The sequence below is a fragment of the Cinclus cinclus genome, chromosome 3 (genome assembly GCF_963662255.1).
Source record: "Cinclus cinclus chromosome 3, bCinCin1.1, whole genome shotgun sequence".
NCBI lineage: Eukaryota > Metazoa > Chordata > Aves > Passeriformes > Cinclidae > Cinclus > Cinclus cinclus.
The window spans coordinates 19,482,901-19,503,622 of record NC_085048.1 but is presented as its reverse complement, the minus strand read 5'-3'; positions in this window follow the sequence as shown (position 1 = coordinate 19,503,622).

Sequence of the window (20,722 nt, the reverse complement as noted above, 5' to 3'; positions counted from 1 at the left end):
CCCAGAGAGGCGGCCGGCATCATTCCGGAGCCGCTCGCCTTCTGGCGACTGACCGCCCCTGGCTCACGGCCGCTCCGTGCCCCGCTAACTCTGGCGGGGTCCAGCGGCGGCCGCTCCTGCCCGCGGGCTGTCACCGGTCAAGCCGCACGCAGAGCTCCGGCCCGGCGCGGCGGGAGCGATGGGGGCGTGGGGAGGGAGACAGAGGGGAAGGAGGTTGCTGGCGCTCGCGGGCCGCTTTACCTGTGTCTCCGTCCCAGAAGCCGAGGTGCCTTCACCCCGGGAGCCGTTCCCCGGACGGCAGCAGCCCGCGAACGGCAGGGAGTCCGAGTGTTCCGCGGCTGGCCCGCCCGCCCCCCTCCCGTCCCTGCGCTCCGGCCGTATCCACAAACTACTCCATCGCCGCCAGCCCCAGCGCAGCCGCTTATATAGGCTATAGGATGGACATGAGACGGCAGATAGTATCGACTTGGAAGTGGGTGGAAAACAATAAAAGTCCACTTGGCAACCTCGGGAGCGTCGCTGCTTGCACAAATCCCCCCTTCCCGCCCTCTCTCCCCTCCCGCCCCGGTCCCCCCCGTCCCTCCCCCTGCTCGGTTCTCCCGGGCAGGGCTCAGTCCTTCCTTCGCTGCTCTCCGACGTAAGGAGACGGTCCCAAGTGTGTGTGTTTGGAGTGGGAGGGGGCGGCGGCGGGAAGATGGGGATGGGGGGGCGCGCATCGCCCGAGCCTTTAATTAGAACCGCGCTGAGGAGCCACTGAAATATTGATGTCCCTGGCGCGGCTCTCGTCATGCGGGTCCCCGGCCCGCGGCCGCAGCCCCGCGGGGGGCGGGCGGGGAAGCCGCCTGTTTACCGGGAACTCCGGGCTCGGCTGCGGCGGGGAAGGGGAGGTGTTGGGGCGGGGGCGAGCCGCCGGGGAAGAGGGAGGCTATTTGTGCTCCCGCCGGCCGGGAAGCCCGCGGAGAGGCGGCTGAGTGGGTCTGGGTGGAGGGAGGGAGCGGGCGTGCCGCCTCTTTCGCCGATTCTTGGCACGGGCGGTCCCGGGTGGCCAGGCGGCTTCCTGGGCTCCCGGTGCGGCGCTGCCTGGAAGCGATCCCGGCGGAGCCGGGGGAAGAAAAGGAGGAGGACGACGAAGGCAGTGCCATCGGCGGGAGCGCTCTGTCCGCTCCCGCAGCTGCCGGTCCCTAGGCGGAGGTGACAGAGCCTCAGCGAAGGGCAGTGGAAGCGCGGAGCGGTCTGCGGAGAGCGCCGAGCCCCCACCAACGAGAGCCCCTCCCCGGAGCACACACGGGCCGCCGCCCTCCCCGCGCAGCCCCTCGGGGCACGCGGGGGGAGGCTGAAACCCGAGCCGGCGGAGCTCCGGGTGTTCCTTCGTCCCTCCCCGTGTGGGTGAACCTGTCCCTCCCCGTGTGGGTGAACCTGTCCCTCGGCCCCGCTGCCGCGCGCGCTCCCCGACCCCCGGGGGCGCTTCTCAGGGGGCCGCGCGCGCCGCGGGAACAGCGACCCCTGGCGGCCGCCGCCCCGCGCGCGCCCGGCGCTGTCCCCGCCCGCCGGCAGGCGGCGCTGAGCGCCCCGCGGCCCCGAGCGCTGAGGGAGGCCCGGCCCGGCCCGGCCCGGCCCGCGGGGCTGCCGGGGCTGGGCGGCCGCGGTCACCGCCGGCCGTGCTCCGGGTAGCTGGGCTCCGCGGCCGCTTCGTCATCTCCAGCGATTCATCCTAAACACCGGCGGATGAATTGCACATGTCTCTAACTGCAAAAATCTCCAGCCTGTTCTGTGGCAGTGAAAGTACAAAAACGTTAAAAAAGAGACACACCACATGATGAAGAAAGAGACCGAGAGGCAAGACTGAGCAAGACTGCTTTGTCAGGTTTCCAGAATCCTTCCTCTTCTTGGCTTCATGGTTTATTTTCACTCACCTGAAGACTTAGGGGAAAAAAAGAAAATGAACAATCAGTTCAGTAGTGAGAAAGAATGTCCCTTTGCATGACATAACTTGGTATGGCTGTATTTACATGTTAGTCATTCCAAATATTGACACATTGAGGTCACCAATTGGAGACAGGGAAAATGGAAAACCAGGCATGCCAAATACAGCCTGGTGTTCTGTTCCTAAGATTACGTTGCAAGTATTCCTTCACCCGAAGTGATCTCTTTGGAAAAAGGTAGATGCAACTGCAGAACTGAAAGAGGATTTCAGCTAAACACCTGGACTGATTGTCCCCTTCCTTAGACCTACAATTTCCATGTCATTTTTGGCCAACATCGTGTAAGGAGCCTGTGTTTTGAGTACGCACCAAGTCAGGAATGCTAGGCTGCATCTTTTCTACTGTCTCGGATGTACCTGTTAGGTCTGGCATGGAGACCAGCTCTCAAGGAACAACTAGGAAATTGTTAAATAATATGGTTTATGTAGCTGTCTTCCTTTTGAAAAGACAGTGGACATTAGCAGAAACTGCATCAGTCCCTCTTATGGGTTAACTCTACCATGACTGAGAATGGGATAGCTGGAACTGCCCTAAGACACACCAAGGGCAAGTTAATGTCATAAACAACTGAATTCCAATGCTGAGGAATACTCCTTTTAAGTTTACTAATATAAAAATAGACTCAAAGTACAATGAAGGTATTAGCTGAGATATGAGGTAGATGAACAATTTGTTGTCTTCTTCTGCATGCAGACTCTGAGGCATGGGTCTATTATGACTTGTTTGCATTGAATTATACAAAGATATGTAATAGCTCCCATGATTCAGTATAATTACATTGGAACTTCCACTGATAGGTTTAGGATGGTAATGTAATATTCTAACAGGTTATATTTTCTTAAGTATATTTTCTTAGGGATTCACCTAACCTAGCCATCTAGACAATAACTGCCTATATGCTACCAAGCTCCTACTCTGCATATATAGTCAAAACTACAATACCCAAGCCTTCCATTCATCCTCAGTGTGACTTCTGAGGCTTCTAAAGTGAGTAGGTGCACTGTTTGCCATTGCTGCTCACAGGTTCTTGGACTTCTTCCCTGGATGCCGGGAAGTGCCTGACTCTTGTCAGCACTAAACAGCCAGGATGGGGAAGAAAGCATTCTTCCAGGAATTACAAGATGTAAGTTTTAATCCCTTCAGGCAGAGATGAAAGATGAACACACCTTCTCTGCCAGAACAAAAACCTGCTTGCTTTCCTTGAAAGAAGGTGGAGAGGGACATAAGAAACTCAGTCTCAAAAATCAACAAGGACCTGAGAGAGCAGATCCCTAGAGTTAAAACCCAACAAGAACCTGAGAGAGTGGATCCCTAGAGTTAATGATATGCAATTAAGTTGTTGTTTTTTTTTTTTTTTTTTGCTTGTCCTGGAGAAGTGGTTTTCGTTTGAAAGTGATGGGATGTTTTTTGTCTTATTTTTACAGGACATCAAGTTAGTTAACTCTTCCACAATCAAAATCTATGTGAAGATTGATCATTATTAAAAACGCACCATCTTTAAACTAAACACTGTGATCTTCAGGATAAGGACCTCATGAAGTAAGAATACACAAATGGGATCAAATGCAGCATTTGGTGGATTGTTTTTAGACAGTGTACTCTTCCCTGTTCCCTTGGTTATGAAACAAAGGCACCACATTTGGGATTCGGAACAAAAGCCAGGCAGAATTTTTAGTTTTGTTAAATAACACACATTAGTCACTGTTTTCACCAATTCCATTCTAGTATTCCATTCTAGTACGCCATGCTAAGACAGAAAAGGAAAGCTATCTTGACTGCCTTTACTTACATGGTGTACATGAAAACAAGAAAATGTGTTCTCTTTGGTTCTCTTGTCTAAGACTGGTGAAATTTTCATGCTAAGAGCCCTACAGTTTTGAGCATGCTCTTGTTTCAGCTGATTATAACAGACATAAGAGTTCCTATCTATATTTAATAAAAGCAAGTGCAACATTTTCTGAAGTGATTGCAGAGGAGAGCTGATTGTCTAAATCAGGCTCATAACCAATACATGAACTGAGTATATGCTTAGAAGAATGTTCCAATGGACATTTATACAACTAGGGTAAAGAAATGCTTCTTGCATTGCTCTTTATTGACCTCAGAACCTCAAAGAAATATTTTGAAATGCATTTTTTTTTTCTCAAACGTCACATCAGCTTATAAAACTCTTGGTTTAAAAAACAGACTTTCACTCTTCACTTAACCTTCAGGTTACATACCAGTCCCAGTAGAGGTTAGTACTATGGAATAAGATGGGGCTGGTAATTCTTCTGGGTTGAGTAGGTATCAGTTGGTTGACATGGCAATTCAACTTACAATATGTTGACCACACACATGGAATCTGCATGTGTGATAGTTACTTTTAAAATCTGTATAGAAAAATGCACACCCTGCATTCAACAGATGATACTTTCCAAAATCTCTGTTCCAAGTTAATGAAAATGCAGAATGTTTTCAATATAATGTATTGTATATAAGTATAAAATAATATTTATGCACCTGGCTCAGTCATCTCTGTGAGCCTCCAACTCTCAAAGGCAATGCCCAATGACAGCTGCTGGGGAGACTAAAGATGAGGCAGTAAGAATTCCTATAGCACTGAAATCAGCCAGAGAACATATATAACTAGAACAAAAGCTTCAACAGATGTTAGGGGTCTTAAAGCCAATTGAGCATTTTAAGGGCTGTCCCCACTTCCTACCTGATGCAAATGCCAACCAGATTAAAATCCCATTAATCATCACTGCAACCAAAACCCAAGAACTTTGATACAGTTCCCAAATGTTTCATCAGAACTGCAGCCAGGGCCAGCTTGATGTTTGGTAGTAAGTTGATAAAAGAAACCACAACAAAAATTCCCAGCCAGATTTTTGGCTAGAACTTTTCTCTGCCTGTAAATTCAAGGCTAAAGACAGCTCTGAGTTGGAAAATGCATCAGTTATTGAGCCAGTTTTAAATTTATGTTCAATCAGCTTTGCAATGCTGCAGCAGGGCAACAGTGCTGCACCAACACAAAGCTCTTTTGGGAATCCTACTGAACTAGCAGGAGGAAATGTAAGTCTTTAGAGCATAGTCTCACTTTTTTAGATGCTTTTCATGGTATTTGGGGTACCTCCTGAAATGTCCAGAGACCATCCCTCTGAATTATTCTGTATTTAGGTTTTCAGAGGTACTTTCTTTTACACAGTAAAGATAAATGCCCAAGTGCAGCAAGTCAAATCTCTCCATCTGTAGACTGTTGCCTACAGGAATACACTAACGTAGACCAGACCTTGAACTTTTAAGCAGGTAAGTGAGGCTTAGGGGTTAATGCCATTCTATGAAACCAACTTATGTAGCTACTGTGCAGCTCTGAGCCACTACATGTGGGTTCACTGTGGACTCCTGTCTGTTCACTTAGAGTTAGCTGCAGCCACAGAAACTCTTTCTACATCAAATTAAGATTACAAGTAAAAGCTCTAGCTGATGTCTCATTAGCTGATAGAATGCATTACATTTTCCAGCCTACTCTGGTCTTTCTGTGCCAAAGGAAAGAGGATAGCTTCAGTGTACGTAAGAACTTAGTAATTTTAGAAGCAGAGTAGCTTCGTCTTTCATCACAGCCATGGTTCTTAGCTAGAAGAGACAAGTGGATCACGTGTTTTTTAGAGCCATAGCTGATAAATGATGACATGTTTTGATAGTGTACTCTAAATCTGAGAATTTTATCTCACATTGTCTTTGCACCACTTCTTAAAAAATTTATGCTGAAAAACAAATGCCATCTCAGGCAACATAAGGATATCCCATATGACTCACCATCAGCATATGAATGCTAAGCACAAACATTGAGAACTATAAAAAGCCGAGGTACTTGTTTCCTTCTGCAGGTCATCAGTAGGCAGGCACACTGCTGGTTTAGTGAGCAGGCCTCATGACTATCCAGTGGAGAGCTGGATGAATTTCTACAGATCACATGTACAGGACGCCCATTGGCCAGACTATAGACCAGAATCCTCTTGTAGGCAAGCACACCCTTTGGAAAATCATGTGCCTACAAAAGCTGCTGAGGAAGGAAGGGGGGTTAATCCCCTTCCAGGTAGCTATTTTTCAGGCCATAAACAATTCTACAACTACTGTAGAGCTGTAGCAGCACTGAGCCCCCTACACATGTTCACTGTTGACCAGCGGTTTTCTTCTTCCAGAAACCAGCACTGCTATCCCAAACTGTACCCAGGCAGCCTCCTCATGGCCAGCTTCATAATGGGATTAAGCTGTCTTCACATTACAGGCAGAAAGTTTATTCAAAAGCAACAGAAAACTATTAGGGGCTGTCTCTAGATTTCAGAGTCCAGCTTCTAGCTTTTCTTGATTCTACACTTGAAGTGATGCAAAGATATTAAAGTGCAGACTGTATTTTCAATACACTGTGTTGTACATCCACAAGCTAAGGTTTGTGAATGTTGTCTCTTCTTGTATGTAAATTTGCTGTCCTTTAGAGGAGAGAAAACATCCTGGTTCAGCTCAGATGCAGGAATCCAAGGGCCTGGAATACAGAGGATACATCTGCAGGCATAAATATAATGTGCTCGCGAGCACTGATAAAGTCTGTGGCACTTAAGCCAGCTGGCACAGGATAGGCTACATCCATTCTGTCCATCCTCCTTACTGCCAGCAAGAGGACAGCCTTACGCAAACTACTCATTAGGAACACTTCCTGGGCAGCCTTGCTTCCCAACAGTACACAGGGATCGATCAGGAGAGTTGTCACAGACTAACCTCATTCCAGGGACTGCCCTAACAATTTAACAGTATTGACGGCTGGGTTTCAGTGCCAGGAAACCTCCCTGGCAGTTTTCATATTTGTCTTCTACTATAGTCACAACCTGTGGGTCCCTGTTGCAATGGGTAGAGGCAAAAGCTTTGGGGGCTCCTACCAGTTCGTAGAACTGACATGAGCTTTTTTTGCATCGTGTCCTGGATGGGAATAAAATAAGCATCAGAAACTGGGAACTGCAGCAACTTCAAAAAGCAGCCTCAAGACTTGAAATCAGTTACAAAAAATAGTTCCATTTCTTTATGGTCAGACAGCTGTACACAGCTTCCACTGGAGGCAGCAAAGAATCAATGCAAGTTGGGCAGTACCACAGTGAGCTCAACTTAGTTACACAACTTAATAAAAAAGATTTCTTTTTCCTTTTCCCCTCAAGTCCACCACTTTTATAAATGCAAGATCTTTTAGATCTTGTATAGCAATGGCCAAAGTTATAAATATCTTTAGTTTTAATCCAAAGAAAAAGAAAATATTATAAAATAATTTTATATTACCATTACAATCTGGTATTTCTCCTAAGACAGAAAATTACTTTGTCTTACATTACATTATTTTTAAAAAGCTATGACATACTGTATAGGTTTTGCATGGCCTGGTTTTTGGGGGGGGGGGGGGGGTGGGGAGGGGGGTGGCACTTCTCACTTCTGTAAGAAGCTGCTGGAAGCTTCCATCATGTCTGGAAGAGCCAATCCTTGATGGCCCTGAAGATGGACACGCTCCTGGACAAAGCTGGGCCAGTGAGAGAGGTTGGTAATGCCTCTGTGATAATATAGTAAAGAAGAAAATGTTCCCTGAGCAGTGCTGCCCAGTGCAACTGCAAGCTCTGCAATTATTCTATTTCAAAACATGAGATTCACAGTAAAAAAAAACCACCTTGTTTCAGATGGAGCTATCTATCACCTTTTCTTTGTCCATTCCTCACATGTTAGAGGAGCAAGAGGAAAATACTCAAAGGAGAAGGATGATGACCACAGTAATAGTGATTAGAAGCTAGATAAAATATGGAACTTCCATTGTCTGAAAAAGTCCAACATTTCAAAATATTTTAGTTTTGATCTGAGACAATTTCACAAACAAATAAAAAACCTTCAAAGATACTGACAGTAGAAAATAAATATTAAAATAATTTCAGGGAATCAGAACATTGTATGATTTTTCCAAAATTAACAGTGCATACATCTCATTCAGAAGTGGGAGCATTCTTGGGAATTCCCCAGAATTATGACTAGCACAACATGTGGAACAGGATGCCTTGAAGATGTCTCCAGGTTCTTTAAAACTTGAATATAGACTACACAAGGCTGCTGTGTTCTTCCTGCATAATGTTCTACAACTTCTGACTGTGCCAAGAAACTTGAGATTGGCTGTTCCGTCTGTTAAGTGCCTGACTGCTGGACTCTGAAGCAGTCTGTGTAATGCAGCCTACTAGGAAGCAGCATTTGTGATATATCAGAGGTTGATAGAAAGCAAAATATTTCTGCAGCACTTTAACAAAGAAGTATTCCTTGAATGAAATACTGCCATGTTTGAAAACTTCTTACTATCTCTCTTCATGTAGTAGGAAGTTCTCAGTCTGAAAAACTGGGTAAAGGAAAAAAATTAAATTATGCATTTAGGATGTTTCTTCATCGGAGAACACTAAATATTGCCACTGTTTATTTGTTTGGGGTTTTTTATTGTTCTGCAGACAAAGTAAAACTCACTGTATTGAACAAGCAAGTCCTTGTGTAGGCAAGCAGATACATATTGAACAGAAAGATGTGAAGAAAATTCAGAAGTTCTGGGGTCTTATATTCATGAAAAAAAATCAGTATTGTCATTGTATTCATCTTAATCTATACTCAAGGTGAGATGACCCTGTCACCAATGTACCCCACAAGAATGGTGAGCAGTTTTATGTAGCATACTTTGGAAAAGAAATATTATTCCAATATTGATAATATATGTGTCTGGAACAAATCGATGCTTTGATTAGTTGCTCCAGATAATACAGAAAACAGGTACATTTTTGTTGCCATGATAGTGAAGTTGAATGATTTCTTCTTATCTTACCCAAAGGAATACCTAGAGAAAATGAAACTCAGGTGATATTTAACTCAGTAAAACCACACTAACCTGGATTCTAATCCTCTGAGTTGATGAAATGTCCATATACTTTATGACTCCATAAAAGGTCGTAATGAAACCAGCCCAATTAACTATTCAAACATCAGTGAATTAGTCATGGGTTAATGGAAGATTGAAGAGATAAATTACTGTGTTTGCATATTTTCACAGATTCTCATATTATTTGAGGCAAATGTACCTGATTCATATTCCAATTTATGTAGAAAGTTTCTTCTCACACTTTGTACAGCCCTTTAATTATTTTTATGTTCCCTCTTTTGTGGGACTTCCATCTTTTCCCCTACAACCTTTTGTAAAAGGAAACATCAGGAGATCACAGTATGACAGTATCAGTCTCATCACTGCTGTATCTGGATTTCCAGTTGTGTAGCTCTTCTTAGTAAACTCAAGTGCAAATTCATTCAGTCATTTTGCTACAGGATGGCATTGAGTTATTATGTCAAGAGCATATATTTAATTACTTAATGATACAATATCCATTTTGTTAACACACTTTTGTAAATTAAAATATGTTATCTAAAATATTATCTAAAATCTATATATTCTTTAAATTGTCACTACTATCTATATTATCTAAAGAAATCCATCCCGTCTTGTTTGAAAACAGGTATTTTTGAAAAAAAAAAATTTGTTGAATGGGATTAACTAGAATCCTGTCTTTTAATTATTTATTTGTTGTTTATGAAGTCATTTTTGATTAATTTACTTCTGACGGGAATCAGACTAATCAATTAACACTCCATTTCCTCATCCAGAATGCTGACCAAAAAAAAAAAAAAAAATCAGTGTTTTCTATCTTCTACAGTTTTATTGTCACTGTAATAAATAAATAAAATTCAAATTAGGAGGGTAGATATTTCCTCAGAAAACAATTAAGTGTTACTGGAAACATGCACCTGTAAGATGCTTGTTTGCTTGTAATGTTGTCTAATATCTTTCTCAGTTGCTAGTGAATTAAGAATCTTTCCTTTATTCCAGTGTGACCCATGTATCTTATCTGGCTTTCTTTTAAAGACAGAACAAAAGTATTAATTGAATAAATGTTCCTTTTCTGCACTATTAATAATTTAACAATCCATGTCTAGTTAAAAGGCCGTTTCATTGCTATGATTCATTTCTTTTTCAGTGCATTAGAATTCCTTACTCTTAGCTGTGCTGCAGATGGATCTTCCATTGTTGTTAGCTTTCCTATGGTCTATGTGGTTTCAGTTAAGGTGGGTTTTGTGTCGCAATATTACTAACACAAAATTTGCAGAGGAAAGTCATACCTTACAATTACATAGTACCTATTGTGCTTTGTTTGAGAAATAAGCACACATCAGAGAAATCTGACTGATACTGTCAACAAACCATCTCAAAAGCCTCCTACATAAATAAAGCATACACTGAATAAGAACAAAAGTTGTTACATGTGTAGATATGTACACAACAGAAATGGAAAGTGGAGTAAGCAGTAAAATTTCACAGTGCAATACATTGGATTAAGCAGTAAATTTTCACTCTCTACAGCTCCCTGAAAGGAAGCTGTAGCTGGGCGAGAGTCGGTCTCTTCTCCCAAACAACCAGTGACAGGATGAGAGGACACAGTCTTAAACTATGCCAGAGGAAGTTTAGGCTAGACATTAGAAAAAAAATATATTTACAGAAAAAGTGGTTGAGCATTGGAATTGGCTGCCCAGGAAGGTGGTGAAGTCGCCATCCCTGGAGGTGTTTAAAAAAAGATGGGATATGGCACTTAGTGCCGTGGTTTAGTTGATGAGGTGGTGTTAGGTCATACATTGGACTTGATAATCTCCAAGGTCTTTTCCAACCTAGTTAATTCTGTGATTCTGTAAAATTACTGATAAAGACTGTGGAGTGCCCCCACCCCAGGAGGTGGGCATTCTACAAAGACAGACAGCATCGGGCAAGGGGCGTGACTTAAAAAAGAGTCCACCCTCCACCTTGTGGGGCATGGCCCCACAAGCCCGGGGAAAGTACACTCTGCCCCATTTTGCCACATAAGGAATGGCCCCAGAATGTTCTTCCTTTCCTCTACCCTCGTTGGTTTAAATTCTACTGCAGTGCTCCTGCCTTAGTTCTTCCCATTGGTTTTCCTCCTTGACCCACCTCTTAGAAGTCCCTTGCTCCTCTGGCTATTGAACCCTGACCCTAAACTCCACCCTTACCCTGGCATATAAAACTCATGACTCTACCCTCGTTCTCATATTCGTCCCTGGTTCAATTGAGGGTTTTGGTATTTGCTAAACCAAGACCTTGCCTGTTATCGTATTTTTCTGTTGGTCATTAGTGGCTGCCTGAGGTCCGAGACTCCAGAGCCCGGGGGAGTTGTTGTGCCCCTAACTGTGGCAAAACACAACAAAAGACCTTCTGGAATGTGTGCTAAGATTGATAAATTTCCAGCATATTCATAAATGAGCCATTTCTTGGGAAACATGACAATGTTTACTGATATTAAGGTATTCAAGAAAACCTGACCATGAAAAAAGTAGGAAAGAGCCATATAAGACTGCATGGTCACTGCAATGGCAGGTGAAACTTGGTACAGATAGATCTGATGTTCTGCAAAATATATGGGGAAAATATAGATTTTTACAGAGAAAGGAGATTTAATTTATTATTATTATGAATGTTGTCTCTGAAGTAAAGTCTTTTGTTTTGTTAAAAATGTTATCCTGTTGATCAAAATCATGTCAATATTAACTATTTCAAAAAGAACAGAGAAATATGGAAGCCACTCCTTCCCTCTCCACGGAGCATGGTGATCTCTGCATCTATGTTCCCTACCTCCCTACCCACTGCAGAAATATATTAGCACTGGATGAGGCTCTGAAAAGTTTGACAGATGTGATCAGATACTTGAAATATGTTCTATACAGGGAACAGATAAATGCATTAGAATTTCCAACATGGAAGTTATGATTGGTGGTGTGTTGTAAAGTCTAATGAAATCAAGAGTGCTATTAGTAGAGTAGTAAATAGGGAATGCTTGTGTCTTCCAATGAAAGGTTTGGAGGCCTTCGATTCAAAACAAATTATAGGAACTATTTCTTAGCTTGTGGTTATCTGAATACACCCTGATCAAAATGGTAATAGCTTATATATATTCAAAAGTGAAGACCTTCTAGACAATGCCATTCTGGTCAATGCTGTCACTGATATTTGATCACAGATCAGAACTCACAAAATCAGCAGGAGAGGGTATTGGATAAAGAGGAGAAGGTAAGTCTGTTCTTGCAGCATTTGGACAAGGTACTTGTTTTGCTGTGGAATTACTCTTGAAGCTGTCATTAAGGAGCTGTAACCAAACGTAGCCATTTGAAAAGTGGACTGGCACCACATTCATAACATGGCAACGGTTTTTCCATGTGACGATACTGAGGAGTCTTCAAATAGTTTGAATGCCATAATGAATTGGTGAGAACTATGGTGTCACTAAAAATGCTGTAAACTGATTTTGGTTCCAGCGCATCCAGTTTCAAGGCAATCCCATATTTGATGAATAAAAGGGCAGTCTCTGCCTGGTGCTGAAAGGCATTTCCAGCCTTGTTGGTCATTGCATCAACTTTGTGCTTCAGCTTCTTGGTCTTTTCTAAGTAGTATTTCTTTGAATTAAGTTTTTCAGAATTGATCAGAGGCCTCCTTGACTTGAAGGTACCATTTGGTAAAGAAAGCACTGGGAAATGATTTGTGATTCCTCCTGCAGATCCTTTGACACCCTTTGACAGTTCTGTGTGATTTTTCACTTTGCGTGGTGAGCAAAGGATTCTTGTAGTTGTTCTTGTTCCTGACAGTGTTATCCATGGGAGGAAGCTTGTCAGTCTCAGTTGTATGTCTCTTTTTGGGCCATCTTGGTTAACTTTGGTGCAGACTGCAATAGACATATGTGACAGTGGCAGGAGCAGCAGATCTCTTTTTTGTGTTTAAAATGAAGTTTTTGATGCTTTCAGTTTATTGGAGTCTGTTAGCTGAAAAGTGCAATGATTTTGATTATTTTTCTGATTTCATTTCCTATCATTCTCCTCCTTCTCTCTTCTTCTTTTAAAGGGACTCCTCAGGAGTGTATGTGGCTTCCCTTATCAACTCCTACTTCCTTGCACCAAGTAGTTCCTTGGTCTCTGCTCCCTTCTGGCGTCTGTCTTTCCTGGGGGACCCAGGGACTTATGATAGGTGATGGAGTCTATTTTCACCATGACATGATCACAGGTGGTGAGTCCTTTCTTTTCCTTTGGAAAGAGAAATTAATAGCCAAGGGCAATTTTTCCATGTGGAAGTCCTGAGAGCTGTGGCTGCTGCCTCACACTGGGCATCAAAAAATACCAAACCCCCATGCTTGCTAAATCCAGCTTTCACCCTACTCAACCAAATATTTAAATTTTACAGCACTTGTCTCAGATCTTTACAGTCCCATACCCGAGCCCATTTCCAGAAAAAACTGTTTGCGTAATATTAATCCAGGATGCCATCACATGCACTATAATCTGTTTTGAGTTGTTGAAAACCAACTATATTTCTTACGTGATATGATCATATGTGCTTCATAAATGAACATCATAGCTCCAGACCTACAGGCATCCCTGGAGATCTTGAAAATCCCTCTTAAAAAATTCAGCTGTTTCTGTTGAGAAACCTTAATTGAGAAACCTAATCTACTCTAGATTGAAGACCTGTAGAATTAATCTCTGACCTTCATTATAGTCTTGTAGATGAATATCCTTTGTTCTTCAGCTCTGGTGGCTTTATAAACCACCTATTAATACTTGCTAGAAAATAAAATAAAACCCATATTATGCCTACTGGTTCCTGGTTTTGTCTTAGCCATGTGAGCTTTGCAGGGTTCAAGTTTAATCAATCTATTCTTCCTGTTCTGAATAATTTCACTTTACCAGCAATACACTGATGACTCACAAGAACTAATTTGGTTAGTTGCCTTAAATGGAGTTAATGTGGTTTTGTTTTGAATCTAGCAAATTGAATGTTTGTATTCAATAATAAAATGATACACGCATGCTTGTCAGTTCCTACCCCAGTGAAGGAGTAGAAGATCTTGCATACCAAATTTTCAAGTATTTGTGTATTTTAAAAGTGTGGGATTGCCATTTTGTGTGTCCTGATTCTTCTGTAATAAGTGAAAAAATGATGTCTACTCATGGAAAAAGGACTTTGTTGTTGTTGTTCCCTGAGTAGCCTTGCTGCATTTGCTTTGTGTTGAAACACTCAAGAGTTGTTCAGTGGAGTGATACGAGTGATCCTGTGATGACCATAGGCAAAGGCAGACCACCAGAGAGGCAGAATGTCTGCAGTAAGCCTGTTGCCAGTAAAAAAAAAATGCAGATTCAGAGTTTCTTGGTGAGAAAACCAGGAGGTAGTAGCACACCAGGAGTTGCAGCCAATGTACCTACAGGTGCAGTTAAAGGTGGCAGCAGCAGACCCAGTAGAAGCTTTGAGAACCTGTGAACACTTCTAAGAACTTATGGCACAGTAAGACCAATTGCTACAGAAGGAACATTAAAAACAAGAAGCTCCAGAACTAAAGAAAAGGATTAAGAGCAGTTTCTCTGATCAGCAGACCACAATAAAAAGGAAACCAGTGCACAGGGTAAGTACTATGTTGTTGAAACTCACAAGGAATGGTTGTCTCCCAATAAAATCAGCCTAAGGGTAACCTGGAAGCATTTGTAAAGCTTTCCAGTGGCTTTATGTGATCCAGACACCTTTAGACTGTCAAACTATCCAGTTTGTGAAAGACAGTTGGGAAAATCCCAGACCTGCTGCAGATTTCATGTGGGGAATGTAAGGTTGCATGCCAAATGTGGTCTAGCATTTACTAAAAGTGGAGGCTAGATCTTACTCTGAACATCAAAAGCATTCTCAGGAGCTATTAGAATATCCCTGAACCAACACTGTATTTTAGTTCTTTAAGAGAGATTAAGTTGATCTTAACGGAATTCTGTGGCATATTGTAAAGGGTGGCTATAATATAGAAGGCGTAGATCTGTTACAGTTAGGAAGTTGTTGATGCTTTAACTAGCACCTGATTTTCTGGAATGAGGCACAATAACACTTCTACACAGGTGGCTGAAGAGCTGAATGTAGAAAGCCTGCCGCATAGAGTAAAAGAATAGCAAAAGGTGGGTGTTAAGAACATTGAAGAGTTAGATCTGGAATAGGTTAGATCAACTGTATTAGTTACAAAGTGTGACAGGAGAACTGACTATGTATTGACCATGCCACAATTATCTTTTGTGCCCATTAGAATTTTTGGATATCTTTATCTCAGATGAAGTATCAGCAGGCTAACTTGAAAGTTTCTCTTTTGCATGGACTGCAACAATGTTGATAGCAAATAACAACTGAGAAATTACTTGTGAGTCTGATCTGTCTTCTCAGGTGCCTCTTTTCTGTTAGCATTCATTTCATTCATTCAGCTCTCATGGTAAGAGTTTATTTGTAAAAATCAGATAGGTGTTCCCCACCCACTCTTGTTGTCAGGGCCATGAGTGACAACAGGCCCTTCATTCCTTTCCCCTCTCTGGGATGTTTGACACCCATGGTCAAGGCCAGTTTTGATACACTTTGTAACCTGGGAGCAGATTGCTGCAGAAGGATTTGTGAAAGAGCTTTAAGAAGCTGTGTTGGAGGCCTCAGCTGGCTGAGGAGCTGAATTCCAGTTGAGGCCTTTATCTCTGGTCCTTACCAGACCCTTACATTCAGCCCAAACCCATCTTTACCATACCAAAGGATACTTCTAGTAGACAGATAAACGGTTGTAAAACACTTGTGTGTATCACATCCAGCACATCTCATTTGGAATTTATATCTGTTATGTTTTTAACTAGAACCTTTACTAAAACTGTAAACAGATTTTTCAGTAAATCATTAACACTGAGAATTCAATAGATGGGAATTATAGACTGGAAATTAGTACATTGAACCCACCCACCTCTGTCATTTCAAGTTTTACTTTTTTTGGCCCTCAAGAGCTCAGGAAAAGTTAGGGGTTTTACCATGACTTACTTGAGAATCTCCCACCTTTTCCAAAAGCATAGACACTTAGCCAGGAGATTTCATTCCTCCCTAAATCCTTAGGTAAGATAATAGTGCCCACCACATTATGAAGTGTTATATAGTGGGACCAAATAGTTAATAATATAGTATTGTAAAAAAGGCTCATAGTCTTGGAATAAAAGCTGGTGCCCAACAGGAGTGGGGGAGTCAAGGATCATTCTCTGGCAGTTATGACTAATAGATGCAAAGTGAGACCGAAGATTAGGAACAGTGATGCAATTCATGTGGGCAGCAGAGATAATGAAGAACTTGATACTGAAGACATCTTGAAAGCCATGCAGACCTAAGATGAGTTGAAGCACTTCATCTTTGTTTTTGGTTAAAGGTAGGTATATGCCTTGATATCTGGTTAAGAAAAAAACAGGATAAAGGCATTCTAGTCCTAGCCCTCATCAAATTTCTGCACGTTTATCAAGATCCAGCAATAACCTCAAAAAATCAATCACTCATCTTCTTAAATTTAATCTCAAATCTGGTTGGGGAGGAGGGGAAGAGGGGGTGGAAACGACATTTGAGGTGCCAGGAGAGCAGCTGAAAACACTGTTGCTATATCCCAAAATTTCTATGATCTCCTCTCCCCAACAGTACTATGAACACCAAAGTCAAATCTTTTTAAGACTTTTCATCAGCCTACAATAACCCAGGAATTAACTGTAAGATACTACACTCCAGCTCAAGTCCCAGTCTGCCAAGTAGCATTCCTTGACAATATAATTAATTTTGCCATAACCCCCATCTTTTTCTTAAGTGCACAGTAGCAGGCTGGGGTAGCCACAGAGCTATCTCCTAAAAGGTATTCTTCAAAGTTTTCTTCCTACGGAAAACACTACTGTTAACAAATAAGAAGGATTATAGTAATAATGACTATAGAGTTGGGATAATGACTTTATCTTTTCGAGAAATGTGTAGGACCAGACAAATTACAGCTGAGTTTGGTCTGAATGAGAAATTCAGTTCTGCACCACAGTTCAGCAGCACAGTTCTCTGTAGATGGTGGAGTCTGGGGCCAGTTTTATGGCATGGGGTAGTACTAAGAACAGCAGGGGTTGAAATCTTTTAAGATGCAACTTGAAGAGGAAGAATGAGGGTGAATGTTGTGAATTACTTCTTCTGAGTCTTTATGATGATTATGTTGAGAATTTACTGTTCTAATGAGGTTTAGGAATAGAAATAGGTGAGAGGATCAGAGAAAAGAATTAAGCCTATTGTGAGACTGAGCAAAGCACACAGGACCAAGAGGTTCTTAAAGGAATTTATGGGTCCTTAAAGCATAGCTAAGACAAGAGCTACAATTGAAAGTGAAATACAGGTTCTGTGCAAAAGGTCCTGAATATTTTTGGGAATTTTGTGGGTTTAATTCTTGCAGAATTAGAGTGATCCCACAAATGGCCTGGATAAATGGTTTTATTTCTTGTTCAAATATACTTCATGTAAATTTAGGATGGGTGTATGATTGTAAGGGAGCATAACAGTTCATCAGCAGCTGGAAAAAATTAATTAGCCCAGTCTGTATAGATAAAACATCTGGTGTTCAAAGAAAACTGTGTTTAAGTCTAGAGTAAGGGTGAATGTCTGAGGAACTAGAAGACAGGATACCCAAAATATATGTTTATACTGGAACTATAAGTCTTACAGATCTGGAATAAATGTTTTGCAGTAGGGGTAAGTGAGTTTTCTTTAGGTTTGAAGCATATTTATGTTGTACATCTTACTTAAAGCTGTATTTCTGCTTGTTTCATGGCACTATAAAGCAAGTGTTCTGGAACTAAACTGGTAACAATATAGTTCAGGATCTTCTAAAACAGGATGAGGGATGGCCTTGGAAAGCCTGTCTAATACTGATACAGGCATTGATTGTTTGTAAAAGGAGGTTATTTATTGCAGTTAGGATTTTTAAAGACAGGAGGTCAACTAAAAGAAATTTGTTTCTACAGTTTTCAGATCTTGTTTTCTGCCTTTGTGCTTCTTCCAAAAATAGTCTTAGCAATTTAACGCTTTCTGTCCCTGACTCTGTGAGCCTTAGGGGTTACACATAGCCCACATTTTCAGTATGTCTTAGTCTGAATCTCTGAACTGAAATGAAATGTAAATCAAACAATAGACTTGCTGGCCAGATCCGTCTCATTCTGACCTATTTAACTCAGCTAAGCATATCATTCTCAGCCTGCAAATCACACATAACAAACAGAAAAATTTAGTTCCTGCTTTCAAAGTTAATCTGCCATGCAAAATAGAAATTTTACTTGTACTCTACAGTTGTGCACTACACTATTGTGTATCTGACCCATTTCAAGCCTGTGATATTGTGGATTCTAGAGTGCAGAACTGGAGGAACCTGAAAAAAAAGATCTTTTTCATTTCTTCATGTTCCTAACATTTAATCAAAGCTATCTTCAGATATACTTAATTCATACTTGTATATGCTGGTAAATTTACCAGCATTGCTGGTAAAACTTTCACATGCTGGTGAATTCTGCTCATATTCTCTGTGCTAAATTTTATCCTTTTGATAACTGAACCCAGAACCCAATAACATCTAGAAAATTAACCAAAATCAATTTGCTGCTCTAGCACCAAGTCTTTCACAGCCCTTTGTACTTTTTAAGTGCTGCCAATACGCTATGCTCTTTCATCCCTCCTGGGATGATCTTACAGCTTTTCTTAAACTAGCAGTTCACATCTGCCTCCAAAGTAAGCAAAAGCCATTTTCTGTTTATATATCCCCTGGATTAGCTCTCTGGGCACTGAAGAATCCAGAAATTAACCTAGATCTCCAGCCTTTTCTTTTGAGATGCTAAATCTATTTCTAGTCCAGCCTTAGATTTACTAAGAGGCTGAATTCCCTAATTCATTTAATGCTGTTTTCTCATGTTCTCTGGTATCTGTGTTCTGAATCCAAAAATAAAACTAGATCTTCAGTCCAACTATAACTGTAACTCCAAATTTAGGCAAATATCTCAAAAAGATAAGGAACTAGCTAGAATTATTGTTGGCCTTCACTGTTGTACCAACTTTATAGGCCTTGCAAATACAAATAAATTATCTTTTCAGATTCTTCTTTCTAGGACCTGGAGATGTATAAGAGTAATGATTTTTCATGTCTAATGAAAAATTTATTTTAAATGCACTTTAAGCATTTTTGGTGCTAGCATACATCTCTGCTGCTACCAAACCTGGCATCAGTGTCAGGAGTTTGCCAGTGCTACTCCAGGGAGCGCAGCATTAAGCCTCATTTCTCAGGCACAGGACTTGCCTGATATGTGATCTATGGTGAGTTTACTTTTGAAGTGCATCATGAGGTTCCCTCCCAGTTGGAGTCTACTTAAGAAAAAAAATGTATGAAGCAGGGGTTATCTTATATTTATATCCTTATCATAGATGTGTATATATCCTCATTACAAAATACACTGATCTCTTTTTCCTAGGAATAAGAGTGTTTTAAAATATTCCATGTTCTGAAGACAAAACTTAACTTGCATTAAATTACAGACTTTGCCTCCCCAGTTCACTGTTTAAACAAGGTTGCTGCTCACCTTTAGAATAAAAATTCAGTACTCAGTTCCCAAACTTAATTAAAATTGTGCTGTTTTCTGTATCAGAGTTAAGTTTTTAGTCTTTTCAGATGCTTCCTTGTATTTTCTACTCATGAGTGAGTTATTAAATAACATAACATGCCAAGAGACTTCAGAATACAGAATTGATGCTTACTAAGAATACTTACATTGTTTCACTTGCTTATTAAAAATGCAAGAAAAAAAAGCAGTACTAATCTCAGAATTAGTGGGCAAATAAAGATGTGGGTATGACTTTTTTTTCTTTTTCTATGTGCTTTGTGAAAATGCTTACTAGATAAAACGTCAAGATGAAATGCTACCTTTCATTTCACTATGGTAGAGTATAGAAAAATACATTATATGTCGTGATAAAATACCAAGTTTTAAAATACGTCCTTCATTACCCTAGATTGTGTAACTAAACCAATTTTGGATTTATTATCTGACAGTTTGAAAAACTTACTGTTTTTGAATAATTAAGAACTGGAGCTTTAGATTATGAGATCTTAATTTATATTACCAAATATGTGCCCAGCCATTGTAACATATGTTCCATATAATAAAATTACTTACTGGTGTGTTGAACAAATACAAAGTTGCTTGTAGTTGCTTATGAAATATTAAAAGACTTTATTAACATTTAATTTTCTTATTTTTTTCTGTTGAAAATTATTTCATTTTTAGTGTTTCTCCACCTCCCTTCCCTAAAAATTACCCTAAACAACAGTTCTAAGAATGACCTATTTGATATATGAACACAGTCCTAGCATACTAATAAGTGCTTCAAAGAAAAATCTTCTCAAGACTGCTATTCGACCTACAATTTCAGTGTCAATAAAAAAATAAATTCTGGTAAAAATATCTGTTAATTCAACTTAAAAATAGTTGCATGTATCATTGCATGCTTTGCTTACAACTGAATAAATTTAGGAAAAAAGATCATGTAATAAGCATAAAGAATTAAACTGAGAGAGCACAGGAAACCTTAATGTAGCTATTTCCAAGTTTTTGATTGTGTGACTTTGAATCCAAAGTAGGGTTAGTTTTCCTGTAGTTCTTTTTTTGGTATCTGAGAGTAAATTATTTTTATTAGATCTTTCTGAATGTTTAAGTAGAACCAATAGAATTCATCTTGGGGAGAGCTGAGTTCTGTTTAATACTTGCCTTATACCCCT